The following is a 14038-nucleotide window of genomic DNA, read 5'->3' on the forward strand; positions in this document are numbered from 1 at the left end:
AGGCAGCACAGGCATATCAACATTGGGAGATAATCAAGCTTAAAATATCACATACAAATATGGGAAACAGTCAACACACATGAAAAAGTTACGCAGACTGTGTTTCCAAAAAGGAGCTGCTGTTTAAACAGATAACAAACCATTCATGTGTTTCAAAAACATGCCTTACACAGTGGTACTATTAAACTCTTGATTGCTCAAACTTAAAGAGTTTGTAAATCTGCTTTCATTTTCACCATCTGGGTTGAAAATGTCCTTTAAAATGGAAGCCAAATTAAGTCTTCCCCATCTGTGGGATTTTCCAGAACCCTTGTGATTTAGGAACACAAGTAGCATTGAAAGTCAGTGTAAGAAGTAAAGTCACTGGAGCTCTGTTGAAAGTTATACCCTGTAAAACATCCAGGACTGAATTATGCCCTATCTGCCCTGTGCAACCCTGTAGAAGTCAATTAGTGTAAATCAGCACAGATTTTATCTTCAAAAGATGTTTTACAATACTAAACCAATGTAATTTAAACTAAGCTTGTATTTTATTTCCCAGGTACAACCCAATAGCTCTCAACAGGTAGAGAGAGGACAGGGGAGAAAGGAAGGGAAAGAGCAGGCAGAAGCAGACAAGATATGGCTAGCATATTCCCTGACTTGTCTTGCCTCTTGTTCTTCATGCTTCACTAGATTTTGCAGGATCCACTTAGACAGAGAGCTGCTATTGCTGAGTGCCAAGCTAGAGCTGCTGACACTTTTTAGTGCTGCTTTCAAGTCCCATGCTGCTCAGAACAGCAGTAATTACTGTTATGCTCCCCTGTCTTTTCCAGGCCTACACTGATGCTGGAGCTGATAGTTACTGGCTAATAGAGCTACCTCCAGTTATGGACCTTCAGTAGGAAAAAGATGTGCTCTGACCTCATGCTAGCTAACACAGAAATGAACACAGGGCAAAAGCCCAGTGAAGACAAGGCAGTTTGTAGTTTTAACAAGTGTCAGCAGTTTGAGGTAAAGACTATGGGGGCAAGGACTAGTATTTATCTTGGCCTGCCATTGCAGACACGTTAAATACTTGCAAAACTGACAGCCTAACTTTCTCTTTAAACACATCTCTAACATCCAGGGACCTGCAGCCCAGGCCATCTCCCATCAGTATCTAATAAGACTCACGTGCATGTGGCAAATGTTCACGGGGCCTTGTCTTCATAACTGTTCTAAGCAAATTTTGTTTGCAATCCTGGCTATTTACTCACTTCCTAACATCCCTAATGCCTAATTCAATGCATTTGTACAAATCAGATATTTGCACATTTGATATACTGAGATGTTTACTATTTAGATGCTATTTTTATCACGCTCCCTCTAAATTGGTCTCTCTTTCTTCAGCATTATCTGTGGTAATACTCTGTTGTACTCACATTAGATATATGGCCAAATGTAGGGCATGCTCACTGGATGGGAGATACTATCCTGACTCTGAGAGATTTGGAGGGTCATGGTGGGTTATCAGATGAACACGAGCTCCTACTGCAACGCTGTGGGCAAAAGTGCTAATGCAGTCCATGATTGATTCCTGCCCTATTTTCCATTTTGAAGAGAAACAGATTGCTCTTGAATGAAGCAGATGTTAAAGAGCTGCTACAAAGCTCAATACAGGGATTTAAATTATCTTTGTGGCTGTATTCTGATTATGATATAACTGAAAAATGTTTCATTTCGAGAATCATCAGATTCAGTGCAATAGTCTTCAATATCAACAGGGTTCAACCTGTGGCACTGGGAATTACTTGGCCCTTGAGATGCTACACTGTGGTCCCTTAGGGCAATGAAGTTGAGAAGACAATCTGTATTTGATCACAAATGGAAAAACTATGTTTCCTCAGCTGCACTGGGTATTTTTCAAATGGAAGAGTATGAATCAACCCCATTGATTTGGGTAGGATATTGTAGGAGAGTTTCAATGGAATTTAGGAATGGTATCTCTTCAATATCCAACAGCAGCAGATTCCATCCACTAGCCTTCTCTCTCTCTTCAATCATCAGTGATTCTGCCCATTCCTCTTCCCCATCTACAAGCACAGTCCAATAACCTACTGATTGTATCTCACTAACTATACAGGAACCTCACTGTGCTTATCAAAATCCTTTCAACAATTCAGAGATTTAAATTAGCTCCTAGTGTTTCTAATATAAAGAAGACTTAAAATAATTTAAAAAATGTTAATCAACGAAGAAAAATAATGTACATTTCATCTAAAAGTAATTAATGTATTTCTAATTAAAAATCTGAAAACTAAAAATGCTTACAATTCTGATTTTTTCTGTGAATAACCCCTGATTTTAAATTTCATATGAAAGGTTCACTCAAGTTGTCTCAGACCAAAAATGTAGATAACATTTTACATTTTAAATAATCCATAGGGAAAAAAAAAACAAGGCAAAATGTGAATCTTGGATATAGCAAAATTTAAACAAACAAGATAACTGCATGCAAACATTTTTATCTGCTAGTATGTAAATCCTTGAAATTGAATCCATTATGCAACCATTATGCAACATGAAATTTCACATATTTTAACAAGATAATTCCATCAAATGAAAAAGCCATGGAAGAGAAAGAAATAAAAGTACAAGAGAAATCACTACAAGGTGATAAAAATACAAACAAGTCAAGGGGAGGTCTAACTCACTTTTAAATCACTAGATTCCTTATTACAGTTTTCAAATTAATCCTACCTTGTAAGCTATGAATTAATCCACACACAAAAATCTGTATCTGTCTATGTTATTTCTTTCACACTTAAAATAACTTGGAGAGAGTCCATATGGAGCTAGTGCACATGACTTATGAGGAGAGGCTGATGGATTGGGGCTTACTTAGTCTTCCAAAAAGAAGAGTGGGGGTGGAGAGATTTGATAGCAGCCTTCAACTACCTGAAAGAGTATACCAAAGAGGATGGAGAGGCTTAGTGGTGACAGATGGCAGAACAAGGAGCAATGGTCTCAAGTTGCAGAGGGAAAGGTCTAGGTTAGATAATAGGAAAAACTATTTCACTAGGAGGGTGGTGAAGCACTGGAATTAGTTACCAAGGGGAAGAGGGGTGGAATCTTCATCCCTCAAGGTTTTTAAGTCCTGGCTTGAGAAAGCCCTGGATGGGATGATTTATTTGGTATTGGTCCTGCTTTTAGCACAGGGTTGGACTCAATGACCTCCTAAGGTCTCTTCTAACCCTACAATTCTAAAAATGGCTGAATGAATTCTCCTTAAACTTTTCAGAGTTTAAACTATTCACCTTAGACCTAAAAGCAAACATGGTAAGTTCTAATTCAAATGGCAGACTCCACTAAGGTTGTAAGTGCCCGAAAGCAGATGTTTAGAATGAATTGCCCAGCTCAGCTTTAGTTATGATGCTATAAGAGCAGCTGTAAGCATCCTGAGTGTAGTGTTCTAAGTAGGGAACCTTTCCAGTTATCTGAATTGCATGGGGAGCACAGTTTTTATTTGAGTAATCAGGATTTTGGCTATTCGAGAGGACAGGAATCATTCCACAGTAGAATGGGCTCCCCCACTGCTGGGAGCTCATCCTCCTGTAGCTCTGGTGACTCCCAATGCCTGCAAGTACAAGATGCAGGATGGAGTCGAGACCCCTGCCACTGATTCTGCTCTGCCCCATTAAGGCCACAGCCTTCCGGGGACACCGCACCAGCAGGGATCAGGTGTCACTGGCCCTGTGTCAGTGCAGGGAGCCCTCCGCAGCTGCACTGCCATAGCTCCACTCACTCCCTCCCCGACAGAGGGCTCCCTGCACTGCCGCCATTCAAGCTAGCCTCCTCCTCCTCACAGTCCATACTGGGTGTGTCTACTCTAATACCCGAATCGCCACAATCAGAATCCATTCCTTGTCCAGCATGAGATAAATGGGGGAGCAGGATGCAACTGGGATCATTTTGAGGCTCAGTTAACAGGGTTTCAGATACATATGTGAATAGCATATTCCATACAGCTGCAATGGATTTTTAAAAAGAAGCAACTCATGCCCTCCCACAAACACACTCACAGGAGGGTGAGAAGAAACTGCCAGGATCCTACACAGAATTTCTGACACATCATTCCCGACACATCATTCCCTTGAGGGGAGAGAAGATTAAGGGACCCTCTGAGGAAGAAGAGGCAGCAGACGTCCAACCCTGCGGATCTTTAGGGACAGGACCATCATGTTCAGCAAGAGTCATAAAACTATGGAATCCTGACCTAGCAGCGCTCCAGCTGAGAAACTCATATTGGGTCTCAAGGAGAGAGTAAGAGCAAGAAGTATGGGGGAAAATAATGATACCATTGACACAGAACCTTCATCCAGGAGAGGTCCTCCATGGGAACATGTGAAGAAGCAGAGTAGATGACTGAGTGGCACTGAGGTTTTCTCACCTTGATTTAGTACCAGAGAGATTACGTCTGTGACTGATTAAAATTACTTCTGATCACAGCTGTAAAATATCCAACTTACAAATCATGCCTAAGCATTATTTAGCTATAGAGGTCAGTAACCTGAGGGTGAATAAACTGGTTGCAGAGGCAAAGGACAAATTTTAATATGATTTGTGACAGCTCTGGGGAGCCAAAGGCATCAATGAGAAGATTTGGGGGCAAGATGGAGAAATAAATGGGAGAAGGAGACATGATTATGAGGAAAATCATTAGTGAGAGAGGGGCAGAACAACATAAAAAGAAATGACAGAATGGCTGTATACTTATTGGTTGAGTGCAAAGTGCCTGATTTTACACCTCTTATGCACAAAGTCAATGGGAGTTTCGTCAGCATAGAGATAGCAGGCTCAATCCATAGAGTGGTTAAAATATTAAATAATTTACATTTTGCTCTAAATCCTCTTTTGCCTTTTCCAGATATTAAATATATTTATCAAATTTATATTGTGTGTCAGATGATTGTGTATCTAACAAACAGAAAAGTGATAAGGGTAAAAACTACTTAAATAACTACTCATTTTTCATATATATAGATTTTCAAAATGACTCCCTCTCTAACTAGGGTTGTCAGGTGTCTGGTTTTGAACCGGACAGTCTGGTATTTGAGCTTTCTGTCTGGGAAACAAATTGAAAAAATACCGGAAATATAAATGTCCAGTATTTTCTAATTAAGTTAGTTTTATTATCATCATGAGCAGGGCTTGACAAATAACACAATCTACTCGCCCGTGGTAGAGCCGTGTTCGGGCGATCTGCGCATGCACAGAACGATCTACGCATGCGCAGATTGCCGGACAGCGCAGCTGGCGAGTGAGGCTCGCCGCGGTTCAGCGAGCCCTGATCATGAGTATCAGTACATAGTTGCGTACTGCCTTGCTAGTAGACATGCTCACACTGCATGAGCGTGTCTACCAGCCAGGCAGTACTCAACTACACAGTAGAGAGGAGGGGGGTAGGGCGGGGCCAGGTGGGATGGAATCCCTAGGGCCAGACTCGCTTGTGAGCCCCACCAGGACGGTGTGCAGGACAGGCAGCACCCCGGGATCTGCATGCGCCCAGACCCACCCCACCCCCTGCTGGCAGGTCTCCCCCATCCCCGCTCCCCCCAATTGTCTCCCAGCCAGCCCAGCTTCCTGCTAACCAGTACCCCCCTCCCTGGCCAGCCCTGCTCCCCCCGACACCCTCCCTGCCAGCCCCACCCCCCCCCCCCTGGCCAGCCCCGCTTCCTGCCGTCTAGTTCCCACCCCCTCGATCTTCCCTGGCCAACCCCACTGCCCCTAACCTCTTCCCAGCCAGCCCTGCTCCCCTCCCAGCCGGACCCCCCCCCCCCCATCTGAGATCAAATGTGCCCGGTATTTTTTTTTAAACCATCTGGTAACCCTATCCCTAACCCCCCAAAAATTCAAAACTGGGTATTTCTCAATAATTTGTTTTTAAGGAAGGAAACATACTTTAGTTTTTAAAAATCAATGGCACCAGATGTAATGCATCAGCTACATTTGGATGCACAATTAGATGACTAAGCATGGTTACAAAAGGTGAATATGGCAATAGTGTGCTTAAAAAGATAACCAAAGCTCAGGCTTATCTAAGTGTTTTTTGTTCTCATCCTGTACAGTTTTTAATTATTGTCAGTTGTTGACAATCTAGAACATCTTTAATAGAAGCTTATATATCGATTTAGATAAACATTTGCTTAAAAAATACACGTATATGGAACATAAACAGTTCTTTGCTAACTACTTTTGCGAAGACATCAGGACAGGACAATAGCTTCCTACACAGCATCTGAAGGGGAAAGCATTTTTCCTGTACAATGAAGTCTAATCAAACTTTGTTGGTAAAGCTAATAAGTCTGAATGAAGAATATGCTAGCTCATTAGTACATTAACTCTATTGAAAATAAGATCATACCTTGTCACTGTCTTTTGTGCAGAACATCTATATAGATCAATAGCAGATCATGGCCCTAATTATCTTCAACCCTCCTGGGCTGGGAAGGAAGAGATAAGGGGTTGACTGCATGGGTTTGGTGGGGGAAAGAGAGGTATGTGTGTGCTGGCATCTGTGCACTGAAGTGGAGGCAGGAAGCAGTTTGTTTGGGGTGTCCTGACTCACTGCAGTCCTGATTTGCTGCAGTCCTCTCTAGTAGGTTGGGTTGGGTTGGGGAACCAAACTACATGGTGTGTTCTAGGAGGACATTTATATGATTGCATTTCAAACAAAGTTTACATGTGTGTTAATGGCTTAAGAATAAGAAAGAAAAAGATTCTTTTAACAGCATTTTTTGGAGTGTTGCAGATATCTAAAACTCTGAACTTACTGATTTTTAAAAATCCTGTGTTACTAATTAATATATGGTAAATTGTATTGCACGAAGGCCAGATTTTTGCTATGTGGTACAGCTCTGGCTCTTGAGAGTCAGAAGTAGCAAGTACTGGGTGTGATACTAGTTTTGTAGGATGAAACCTTATTTGCAAGCTCTTTGAAACATGCAGCCAAGGAAGGGGCAGGGCCAGGAGGCTTCAGGCTTCCCCACCCACAGACTATAATTGGTCTGGGGTCGAGGGAGCCCCTTTGTCCCCCCCATTCCCACTAAGCACCCATGCCCTTGGCACTGGGAAAAGACTTCCTGTGCTCCCCCACCCTAAGGCCAATCAGGACCTGGGGGCGGAGGAGCATGCGAAGCCTCCTCCCACCCTTCCAGGAGTTCATGGCACTTCAAAGCACTGTGTGCTCCTGGCAGGGTGGAGGAAACTTCATGCACTTTCCCTGCCCCCAGCCCCTAATTGGCCTGAGTGGATCAACCCGCTTGGCGGCCCTTTTGCCAACCCCTGCACTAAAGGTACTTCATAGCAACTAGACCCAGGCATCTTGTTTTAATATATTTTCTTCCACACACATGGACTGCTTAAAATGTGTATGTGTTTTGTCTGTATTGGTGGTGCACATCCATACACTACCTCAATACTGGTGCTGCACATAAGAAATTTCAACCTGCCCAAAAAAACCTTTAACCTGTCCAAAATCAGAAAATGTTATAGGGAACACTGTATTCTTCTGTATTTATTCTTACATTTTTACTACCCTCTCTACCATCTGCTTGTTATGTATAGTAGACAATCCATGGTAAAATGTGTTCCTGTGATATTGCATAGTATTAACTATACTACAAAAACTGGACACTATTGTGTATAGTAATATCTTTGATTAAATGAAGACTTAGGAATTAAACTTGTTCCAGTTTTTACAGAGTCTCTTCATAATCTTTCAGATATTCTCACACAATGACATCCAAAAGAGAAAATTACCATCGTCTATCACACCATAATAAATTAAAAAGCCTTAAACACTTCGCAATTCCTAGCACTGAGCTCAAACAACACATTATATTCTCTTCTTCCTCTTCATCCTGTCCACTCTTATTATCTTCTGTCATCTTCTGAGGAGTGGGCCCAATGATACATATCCCATCTAGATTATGGTTGACTGCTTCTGCTTCCCCTCCTCAATCTTCTATATTCTTGTTGCTCCTCAACCCCTGGAATGTATAGCCTGTCAGCCCTCCTTCAGAGCAACAGCACCATCTTGCTTCCTTAGCCTTTACACTCAGGTTTGAGGAGCATCTCAGCCCAAAGACTAGTACCAACAGGACTAGGAACAACTGCAACATGTGGAGAAGGGTCTAAGCCGGAATAAAGGTGAAACACAGACACATGATGAGAATAAGAAAACTACATAGCAGTAAATTCTGAAACAAAGAGCAAATCAGGCATGAGTTTGCATTTGCAGTGCGATACAGTATTGTAAAAGTCTGATGTATATTTGGGCTACCACCTACACTGAAGATGTCAATGACCAAAGCTAGCTGTTTACAGTCCTTTCGCTACATACCATTCTATATGTGCTTGTAGAGGTTGTCTCCAATTCTGGGCACCTCATTAACAGTAAGATACCGATAAACTGAAATATCAGTACAGGCAGTCCCCGGGTTACGTACAAGATAGGAACTGTAGGTTTGTTCTTAAGTTGAATTTGTATGTAAGTCGGAACTGGTACATATTGTAGGGGAAACTCTAGCCAAACATTTCTCCAGAGCTCAGTTTTATTCTCCCACACCTCATTTCCCTCAGTCCTTTATTCTCAAGCTGAGGTGTCTGCTGAGAAAAGCCGCTCCGCATCTCCCTGGTCTGCTGGGGGGCGCACTAGCTTCGCGTCTCCGTGGTCTGCTGGGGGAAAGCAGGTAGTGCGGGGCTGCCTCACCCCGTTTGTAAGTAGGGATCCGATGTAAGTCGGATCCATGTAACCCGGGGACTGCCTGTACTTTCAAATACTGGAGGCTTTATAAGCTCTTCCATTTTGTTTACTTAAATGCATAGATGTGCATCTTCATACACTACTTCTCTGAAGCCAGACAACAGAGTACAGAGACTGTATCTTAAGGGAAGGGGTGGGGAACCTATTTTCAGGGACCACACACAAGTGAGAAGCAAAGTGAGAGGCCCCTAACTGAGAAAGAAAACACACACCTCACATTCCCCTTATACAGAGCCTAGGGGGCACAGACTAGTAGATTTTGTGTGCTACAGCCCTGAGGGTGGATGGCTGGGGGGCTGGAGTGTCAGTGCAGGCTCCTCAATGCTGAGCCTCAGGGGCTGGATCCAGGAAAGTCGGGGGCCACATCTAGCCCCTGGGCCTAAATTTCCCCACCCCCGCTTTACAGTTTTGTAAATCACATTTATAAACTAACTGTATATCCATTTTGCTGTGTCAAACCCTGTCTTTTCTACACAGCAACATTACTTTAAAATAACTAGGGTATTTTGAAATAACTTAGTCCGTGTCTACACAGCAGGCAGTTATTTCAAAATAATGACTTTTTTCTCCGACTCCTGTAACCCTCATTATACAAGAAATAAGGGAAGTCGGAGGAAGAGTGCTCTATTTCAAAGCAAGTGCTGTGTAGATGCTCCCAATTTCAAAACAAGCTATTTTGAAATAAGCTATGCAGCTAATGTAGCTCAATTTGCATAGCTTATTTCGTGTTAAGCCCTGCTGTGTAGATGCACCCCAAATGAATTATTTTCCACAAGCTACATTATTCTTTCCACTTAAGTCAGCGGAACTAGGCTGATTTACATCAGCTGAGCATCTGGCCCTGTCTCTCAGGGCTCTCTCCTCTACCAAATTCTAAAATCAAGTAAATCTATGGCTGTAGCTCTTGCTATAAAAACCCCCTATTGACTACAGGCCAGAGTGTGCCATCAATTTTTAAGCAAAAATCCCCACTGGAAGCACTGGGGAATTCTGCTTAAAAATTGATGTCTTGTTCTGGCTCTGTTATTAATTTTATCCTACATAGAAACCCCATAATCTAGTCAAGTTCTGTTTTTAAAGTGAAATAAATATCTCAAACTGCTTGACACACGCTGTATGAAACCACTTCAAAACCAAATAGAACGATGAATGAATTTTATAAGACGGCACCCAAGCAAAGTCACAATAGTAGTTTGGGTGCTCAATATCGTACTGATACTTGATGTGGCATAACTTCCCTGCTGAGCCTCCATAAACCAAAAATTCCCTAAGTTAATAAATAAATAATAAGCTTACAAAAGCATTTTTTTCAACCACAGTTCCTACATAATAGAAATTGAATGCAGAGCCTCAAACGAAGCAGTCAGTGTGCTTCTAGCCCCAAGCAGTGTATCATCTGACATCTAAGGTACCTTCCTCCGCCTAATTTAAATTAGAGGTCACCAAATACAACCAGAATTAACCATGTAATACAATAGCATTGTTTCCCATCTCCTAAGAAACTCTGTAATTAAATATGAACACATCATAAAATGTTCTGCTTGGTAGGGGAAATAAATGGGTCTTGGCAGCAGAAAAAAATTAAGAAGGAATAACAATTTTTCTCCAGTTCAGCTGAACATCGTTTCAGGTGGCTCATGTGTTCTTTGACAGAGTATCAGATTCAACCATAAACATATTCACTTCTGGCACAGCTATTTTGGAAACTTGTACAAGCATTAATCAGACAAAACCTCCATGATACAGAACACAATCAGAATGATCAGTGATGGTTTCTTCATCAGTGATCAAAAACAACTGTAAAGACCAGCTAATTACCTCCAATAATGGAGCAACTAAACTGAACACCTCTCATATATTTTTATTTCCCAGTTTAAATTGATTAAATTTGACATGGCCCAGTTTCAGACAAAAATAAGAGTTCTCAAGAGGCCTCTCAAAATACAATGGAGCAAATTCTGCATGCAGTGACAAAAGGATAGTACATTTGGATTAAAGTCATGTATCTCTCTTAAATCAATGCAGTTACCCTGGAAGTACACTGGTGCTAATGAAATTAGAATTTGGTCCTCTACCATGTGTAGTTTTTATTTATCATCTTGAAGAACAACAGCTCCTGAAAAACCTGGCTGAATACATTTACACAATATATTGTAATAGTTCCAAGAATTTTTATAGTCTACCAATACATACTTAATCGCCAAAATACTAATTCGCACATTACTTTTAACTGCAGTTTGGGTCTTATAATTAATAATACACCTGAGAAACCTTATAAGCGTGGTTATTTGTTTATTGCTGAATATAAATTTGTTTTCATGGCTGCCAAATATATTCTAAAATGGATTTGTATTTTTCAGATATACTAAACCAACATTATTATTAGAAATATCCAAGTTACAAAAATAAAGCTACCATTTTACAAAACAAAATTTAAAACTAGCTCTTCTCTTAAGTGAGTGTTTTTGGGGTAAACAACAGTATCTCTCACACCCAAAGTTATTACATTTATGTTAACAATATGCTACAAATAAATATACTACAATAAATGTAATTAGTCATAGTTTTAAGAGACAAACTTCTTCGCATGTTTTTTTGTGCTAAATCAAGCCTCAAAAATGCTTACTACCCTTTACACCAAGGAAAGAAAAATGACCAGAGATAAATAGGAAAGCAAAGAGGTTCCACAACTCATGTTACAAACCCAACTGAGAAGTAACTGCTGAATTAAGTGGGGGAGGGGGAAAAAGATTAATGTGTTTGCCTTTCCTTCTCCTGCTCAATATTATAATGAGGATTCACAGCTCTATAGCAATTATCTATCAATGAAATTCACCCTGTTTCAAATTCTTCAGGAATACAGATAGCCTTGAGAAAGCAGATTCCTTTCTGAGCACCCAAACTAATACATTACATTTAAATTTTTTAAGTTTTTTCTTCAGTCAAAAGAGCCTTAAACTGTCTCACATATACTGTATATTAATCTCTGCCAAGAATTCAATGAGGTTATAGTTCTTCAGTCTTTATGAAATATTCATTCTTTACAAATATACATTCTTTAAAAATCTTAAAATCAGAGACCCAGGAATTAGAAATGAATAATCTGTATTGTTAAAGATCTATTGAAAATCCATAGCCAACAGTTATCCTATTTAGTGAGAAAATTATATAGACACTATACATACACAGCAACAAACACAGATTTATGTCACCCTTTGCAAATGAGCTTTCTTCAATTTGCTATTTTTCATCTTTTTGTTTATTAACACAGTACTGGCAATAAAAGCAAACTATGTCCAGACACACACATTTAGGCAGGTAGCTATGAAGTGAACTGCAGCCACCTTAGGAACAGGAATTCTGAACTGAACACTAACCAACAAATCAATCAAGCCTCTCAAGGTCTAAGCTACATTCATTAGTTTGCCGCTCAAATGAGCAACATCTGAAGGGAAAGAAGGGGGAGGGGAGAAGCAACAAATACTTACAACATACCATACATTCCCATATCTCTGGTACAAGGCCTTTGTGAAGGTTGTTAAAGTGTCAGCACTTGAGAAAAGAAATCTGACTTGCCTTTGTCACGCCAGAAGCTATCATTTGCCTTGCAGGCAGTTACACAGGATATTTACCCTAATGGACCACAGCTCTGAAAATACAGTGAGACACAAAGGACACTACTATGTTTCCATTGTGGTGCATCCTCTGGGAGGAGTAGGTTTTTTTTCCTTAAGTCTCTTACCTTTTTTATTGCAGCAAACGAGATTTTAATGCCAAGCACGTCAGATACAACCGCCCAACTCAATGTCTTGCCTGGTCCTGTTCCCCTCTGGATGTACAGATGATGCAAACTGCTCTTGGATCAATCCATGTACTTGTACTTCAAGGACCTGTGCTGAATACTCCTGAGAATGGTAACTCATTCATTTTGTATCAAGTTGAACCAAATCCTGTCAGCTCTCACTCTCTTCATCAGGCCGTCCTCATTCTCTCTTCACTCACTGTGCAGGGCTGTGCTGATTGGATACAGCTGTGAATGAGTGGGTGCTGTCTCCTGAATTGCATGGCTCAGTCAGGGGTGTGTCTTTTTCTCCCTGTTATCACTGATTTTAACCATTTTAGTGTTCAGTACATTTTGGGCTGGGAAAAAGTCTTTCCATTCTCCCAATACAATGTATTTACTGTAAATTATCTTTCTGTCCTCTAAGCACAATTAGCTCTAATTTGTTGGACTAGAAGCAACCTTTTGGGAAAGTTGCAAGTGTATAAAGATTTGTTGTTGTTTTTTCTGTTTGTTGATGCGCATTAACCAAAATAGTTTAAATAGGATGTAGTATAGAAAGTTAAATGCATTCTCTTTTTAAAAGGCAGTGAAAAAGCCAAATCACAGAATACAGAATTAAGCACAACTCCATTCACTTCAATGTTACACCTGCTTATGCCAGTGAACTGAATCACTGATCTGTATAAATATATGCTTAAGATTAGGAATGTTAGCTAGCCGGTAATAGAATAGTCGAGTAACCTCATACTCGGTTACTTGACTATTCTATAGCCCCTGGGGTTGGGGCCTGCAGCCTGTGTGTTCTGGACCCGGTGCCTCCTGCCACCCCGCTCTGCTGCCTCTGTATCACGAGGGAAGCCAGTTTGAAAAGTAGCTCCCCTTGCAGGCTGACTGCCTCTTGCCCCACATGGCTGCCTCTGATACAGAGACAACAGTGCAGGTTGATAGCAGCCCCTGTCCATGGGGCTCTAAGCTCCCCACAGACACAGTCTGCTGCGCGGGGGAAGGGAGAGAGACTGCCATGAAGCAGCCTCTGTCCATGGAATGCAAGCCGCCTCTGTCTGTGGGGAGCTCAGACCCCCAGTGGAAAGGGGCTGCTTTGAGGCAGCCTCCCCTCACTGCTGCCTCTGATAGCAGGGAAAGGGGGGGAGGAGAGAATGCAAGTAGTGAGAAGATTAACCAATAAGTGTAGGCTTATCAGTTAATTGTATACTCAACTACTCATTTACATCCCTACTTCATATAATGTGTTACTCCAAAATATTAATGCACAGTACTGTACATCAAACATAAAGCGTGGATTTGCTCTAAAGTGATTAAAAACCATACTCTGGGGTGCCAGGTTTGTCGTCTTTCAGTGAGTTCCCTATCAAATGTGCTCAGCTAAAGTAAAAAAGATATTTTATATAACGGTCAGTCATATAATCTCAGCCTGGCTCTGCGCGTCTAGCTAGAGTTCTGTTAGT

The 14038-nt window shown here is 41.2% G+C and overlaps 1 protein-coding gene across 11 annotated transcripts in view; it reads right to left on the reverse strand.

The window, feature by feature from the left end:
* The window catches only part of APBB2 (amyloid beta precursor protein binding family B member 2), a 311717-nt gene that overhangs the window by 27962 nt on the left and 269717 nt on the right, over positions 1-14038 (reverse strand). Inside the window, exon 1 of one of the 11 annotated variants that reach the window (XM_006129490.5) lies at positions 12531-12671. The exons of the other annotated variants lie outside the window; for them this stretch is intronic. The gene's annotated coding sequence lies outside the window, so the exon portion shown is untranslated. Of the gene's footprint in view, positions 1-12530; positions 12672-14038 lie in introns of those variants that run through there. 11 annotated transcript variants of the gene reach the window in all.

This window comes from Pelodiscus sinensis, chromosome 4 (genome assembly GCF_052426305.1).
Source record: "Pelodiscus sinensis isolate ZL-2025 chromosome 4, ASM5242630v1, whole genome shotgun sequence".
NCBI lineage: Eukaryota > Metazoa > Chordata > Testudines > Trionychidae > Pelodiscus > Pelodiscus sinensis.